The sequence below is a fragment of the Podarcis bocagei genome (genome assembly GCF_964188305.1).
Source record: "Podarcis bocagei genome assembly, chromosome: 3".
NCBI lineage: Eukaryota > Metazoa > Chordata > Lepidosauria > Squamata > Lacertidae > Podarcis > Podarcis bocagei.
Window position 1 is genome coordinate 79,726,470 of NC_138127.1, and position 5,622 is coordinate 79,732,091.

At 45.2% G+C, this 5,622-nt stretch overlaps 1 long non-coding RNA gene across 1 annotated transcript in view; it reads left to right on the plus strand.

Moving 5' to 3' along the window:
- The first annotated feature begins 426 nt into the window (after positions 1 to 426).
- The window catches only part of LOC308583556, a 12,332-nt gene continuing 7,136 nt past the window's right edge, over positions 427 to 5,622 (plus strand). Inside the window, exons 1-2 of the long non-coding RNA XR_014006285.1 lie at positions 427 to 1,646; positions 3,406 to 3,963. This is a non-coding gene — a long non-coding RNA (uncharacterized lncRNA). The remainder of the gene's footprint in view (positions 1,647 to 3,405; positions 3,964 to 5,622) is intronic.

Here is a 5,622-nt window from a genome sequence, read left to right on the forward strand (position 1 = left end):
ACTTATGATGACCTTCCATCCTCCAACCTTCAAATGCTGTTGATAGATTTACTGCGAGGAACTCTAGGAGCTAGCTCTTATTTCCTGGGTGAGCAAAGCAGCCTATAAACCCCTAGGAGGTGTTGAAGGAAGATAAAGAATCTAGGAATAGATCTCCAAGGAAGCAACACCTGTGGTCTTCATGCTATCTTTAGCAACCTGTCAAAGCCTGCATGCTCAACCCTGTTTTTATAGGGATTAGTTCTCTGACTCACAGGAGTGGACATTTAAATTATATGGGTTGTATCCAGCGGCATCCTTCAGTTCACACAAGGCTCTTTAATTCTCTGAATTCTGTGATAGAATTCCTCTGTAATGGTGCCGGAATTCTGTTCCTTTTCACTCTTTTCCCAGAGTTGTACTTGGTTTTTACTTAAAGGGACAGTAACAAATTAACAGTAAGGACATAGTTTAAGGCAAATGGTTGTACGTAAATTTGAGGCATACTCAGATTACCTTTCACACATTACTTCCAGTTTCATGGATACTGCCTCCCCCCCCACCAAACCGTATTTAATTAAAAGCTGTCATTGCTGTTAGGCAAAAGGCAGCAAACACTCTTTGTCTCCTGTAATCAAAGAAAACAAAAAACTGTTCTTCATGCTGTTCATTTTGATCATCCTTGAGCCTTGTTGATGAAAGCAATAATTCTTTAGCTGGAATATTGGATACAAGAGGAAAATCATCAGCAGTTGCACAAGTCCGTTTTGAAATAGAGGTCTATGAAACCCTCAACATTGCTTCATATGTTATGCAAATCACAGATCCAAATTGTCGGCCTGCTTCAGTATTTCCCCTGAGTACAGCAAGCTCATACCCTCCAACTTTTTCAGATAAAAAACTGGGGTGCGCGTCTTCCAGGATGCACTCTTGGGCGAGTCACATGACCTGCGCTATGATCTCACCCTGAAAAAAAGCACTTTGGGGGGTGCAATCTCATGCAGGGCCCCAAAACTCATGTTTTTGGGTGCCACGTGAGATTGTAGGCCCCCAAAAGTGTTCTTTTCAGGGTGAGATTGCGGCACGAGAGCATGTGAGAGTGCGGCACCCAAAATGGGTGCCACAATCTCACATGAAAAACAGAATGTCCCGGGGGGGGGGGAACGGGACACTTGGTGGTTATGCAAGCCTTGTTCACGATACTGACATGACTTGGAGCTGCATCGTACCAGCGGCGGAGCAAGCCGATCGGGTGCCTGGAGCGAGCCAGGCCCGGACGCTCCACAGGCCTCTGAGGAGTCTGCCTGCCTGCCTCCTCCCACTCAGCCACCCTACAGTTGAGGGGGAGGCAGCGGGCGGACTGTTTGGGGCAGCGCGGAGCCTGCGGGCACCCAAGCCACCACGTCACTCCCAGAAGAGACATGTGGCTTGGGTGCGCTGCAAGTCCCATGGTGAGTGCTGCCCAGCATTTTGTCACCCCCCTCAGTGGTGACACCCAGGGTGGCCCACCCCCACCACACCCCCTTCCTCCACCCCTGCATCGTACTTCATGTACCAACTGTCATGTTTGCCATAGCAGCAGGAGTATGACATCCGTGTTTCCTGCAGTAATTCTGCTGTTCATCTGTAAAAGGATGAAGGCCAGACATGCAGGCCTAAACACTTTGGTATATAGCTTGTGGAGCCTCTGGCTGGCTGAAGTTCCCTAGTTCTCCTGGTATGTCCTGCAGAGGACCTTAAGGTCCATGAATAATAATAGCTTGAAGGTCCGGGGCCCTAAGGAAGCCAGACTATCCTCCACCAGGGCCTGGACTTTTTCAGTGATGGCTCCGACCTGGTGGAATGCTCTGTCCCACGAGACTAAGGCCCTGCAGGACTTGATCTCCTTCTGCAGGGCCTGTGAGACAGAGCTATTCTGCCTGGCCTTCAATTTGAATTAGCCTGATCCTCTATTCCCTTTCCCCCTTTCCTCTTCTATAAAGAAACCCTTTCTGGGACCCCACATTTAAATTCTTCCCTGGTCTCCTTGCTGGCTCTAGTAGGACCAACTTGGCCAGTTAGTCCTGGTGATCATTTGATGTCTACTGACATCTACCCCCAAATGACGCCTGAATTTTAGAATTTTATTGATATTGACGCTGCATTTTATGTTGTATTTTATGCTGTTTTTAAGTCACATTTTAATCAGTGTTTTATATTTGCCATTAGCTGACGTGAGCCCGGTTCTAAACTGGGAAGGGCGGGGTATAAATAATAAAAAATATTATTATTATTTTTATTATAGGATGTATCCCTTCCCTCCACATACTGTACATGCTTACTGCAACAAGGGGTGTTGGAGAACTCTAACAGAAATGAGAGCAGAAATTGCCAATGTCTGCGTAGTCATCCCTTGTCCAGAATGGAAATCAACCTGATGAATCCAATCCGTATTTGCTGCTGTTGTTATTTTCAGTCCACAGGCATAACTGACGACTCCTTCGCCATTTGCATTGTGTTTCCTTTGCACTGAAAGGAACAGTGTGGAATAACATAATGATAATGTAATTAACTGCGTAAAATTCCATGACTGCAAAAAGTGAGTTGTAGTTTTTTTGTTGGAAGCCAAACTGCAGCGGAACGGAGACAGCACTGTGTGTGACGAATGTGGCTTAGAATAGGAAGTAATGCCTTCTTGCATCCCTCACTGTAACAAACAGTGGTGTGTGGATCCATCTGTAGTGCATTTGGGGAAGGCAGAATGCCAGAAGCAATGTTTACCAGGATGGGGATGGGGTGAGGTGAGGCAGTGGTGTGACCAATCCCAAACCTCCTTGACCTCGTGGCCATTTTGCCAAATGCAGTGCCTCTGGCAGAGGGTGTGTGTGTGTGTTGCTGCTAGTACTCTTTGTTCAACAGTGCAGGCCCAGTTAACTATCCTCTCAGTGTTTAAAGTCAGGTGAGTGGGAATGTGTGACAGGATCTTTCTGCTTGAGCACCTTGTTTGGGAAAAGCCAGGACCAGCCCAAGATATTTTGCTGCCTGAGATGGAGTAACAATTGGTATCCCTACACACTCTCACCCCAGTCAAGGGGCACAGAGTTCAAGGCCTGCCAAGTTATTTTGGTACCTGAGGCAGAAAATCCCACCTGCCCCTCTCTCCCTCCTTCCCTGGCAGTAAAAAAATTGCAATAATAATAAATTAACGATCTATAAAATTACCATTTCTAATTACAACCAAAAAATCAACTGCCTGTGGTAGCTTTCTCACTCTGCCTAACAGTAGGGCCGGCCCACAGATCTACCTCCTTGCTAGTCTTCCGATGGGCAGCCAGAACGTGGCTTTTCAGGAAAGCCTTTGGAATGATTTAGAGTGGCTGCCACTTCATGAATTTATGTTTGGCTGCTGCGACTTGTGCTTGTTAAAATGTTTTCATTTTGTTGCAGGTTCTACTTGTTTAATTTCTCACTGATTTAGGTCTCAGGACACCTGGAAGCTGCTGAGGTTCGTTGCTGTTTCTTGGCGTTATCCATAGGCTGCATCAAAAAGAACAAAGAGCCCTACAGCATCTTAAGAGCAAACAAATTTATTGCAGAATAAGCTTTCATGGACTGCAACCCACTTCATCAGATGCTTGAAGTGCCATCCTGAGTTACCATGAGGTCAGAAGGAAATGAAATGCAGAAAAACACAGACTGTGATAATTACATAATTAACAGTGGTCATTCACAAAACAGTTGTTGATAACACAGACATCCACAGAGGGACATGCTTAGATGAATGAGGGAGGCCTGATTAGTTCCAGCTCATTTACAATGGGGGGCGGGGGTTAAATGAAAAGCCACAATGGATCTCTCTGGCTACAAGCTTGGAGGAAGTTGTCATCAGTGGGAGGATGTCAGGGTGATGGATGGCTGTAATACATCAGAATGGCAAGTGTGAGTCAGAAGACAGGCTGATGGGTTTCTAAGAATTTAAAATGTAATCAGCAAGATGCTCCAAAGGTAATTACTTAGCAAAAAAGGCTGCTTTGGCCAAATTTATGTAAGTCAATTAGGAGAGGGGAATACTTCAAATGGTCAGGTTAATGTTCATGCAGTGGGGCCATGCTATTATTACATGTATATTTTAGGAAGCTCTGTGAGCAGCTCCAAGAGCTTTGACAAGCAAAGAAAGCAGATGCCCTTTGCAGCGAAAAGGAAGAGTATTTCAACATCTGCTGCGGTCAAAAATGCTATGGAACCTGCTACAATCAAGAGCAGATGAAGGAAACATGCTTTTCAGGGCCTTTTCATGTGTTATGTAGAAGCAAATGTAGGTTTGCCAGTATGCATAAGCTCAGCTCAGTTGGTAGAGTATGATAATCTCAGGTTCCATGTGGTTCGAGCCCCACATTGGGCAAAAAGATTCCTGCATTGCAGGGGGTTGGCCTAGATGGCCTTTGTGGCTGCATCCAACTCTACAGTTCTATGATTCTATGTAACAGGGAGCTGAAATTAACATTGACATGGTGAGAAGAGTAGCTTTATGAGACCCGTGCTTGCAAACTTGTTTGTTGCATTCACACATAGCATGCAGTAATTGTGCACTCATTTAACTTAGGTGCACTCTTAAAACAGTAAAATCATGAAATGTGTTTTCTGTGGCCTTTAGACACAGACCTAGCTGGGAATAAAATCAATGTGTGAGCAGAAGTTACTTCTGACCATTCCTTCTGTAATATTACTTAGGTACACTCGTCTCAAAGGATGCAGAAAGCTGCCTTAAATTGGGTCAAATTGTTGTTGACAATGTTCTCACATGTCTACAGTGTTTTTCAACCTTGGCCATCCAAATGTTGTTGGATGACTGATCCCATCATACTTGACCATTGGCTATGCTGACTGGCGATGATGGGAGTTGGAGTCAAAAAACATCAGGGGGGCCTAAGGTGGAAGAACATTGCATTTTAAACAAGAGCCTTTCCATGCCCTGACTGGAGATTCAGGGAACCAAGCCTGGGGGGGGGGGGTTGCACACAAAGCATACCCTCTGTCAACGAGCTATGGCCCTTTCCCAGCATTCATTTTCTTTCTGAGTTTCCTTGTCTTCAGACTACATGATTGGCTACGAGAGGCAGGGGAGCTGCATTGTGAAGTTAATGATTCTAAATATTACAGGGGGAGAAAGTGGGGTGGATAAACCTACCAGAGAGATACTGTTTTTACTGGGCATCTTCACGGCATGGGTAATATCTGCATGTTCATCCTCTCTTAATCCTCCAAAGTGTGAAAAGTGTAGCTTTATGCCTCCACATAAAGAAAGGAGCGCAGAGAGACTATAGGATCGCTGTGTGTGGAAATGGCCTGTGTGTTTTGGGATGCTGTGGCACTTTTTTCAAGAGGAGATCAATGTGAGATCACAGAGCCTGAAATGGCTGCTGTCCTCTTGCAAAAAAGAAAAAGAAAAAGAGGGATGTATTCCTGGATATGGACTGACTGCTTTACCAGATTTCATCTTGTAGCTTCTACCTTCACAGTCAAAGAATCTCATGTTTGGAAAGGACTCAAGGCTGATCACTGAAGAATTGATGCTTTTGAATTATGGTGCTGGAGGAGACTCTTGAGAGTCCCATGGACTGCAAGAAGATCAAACCTATCCATTCTGAAGGAAATCAGCCCTGA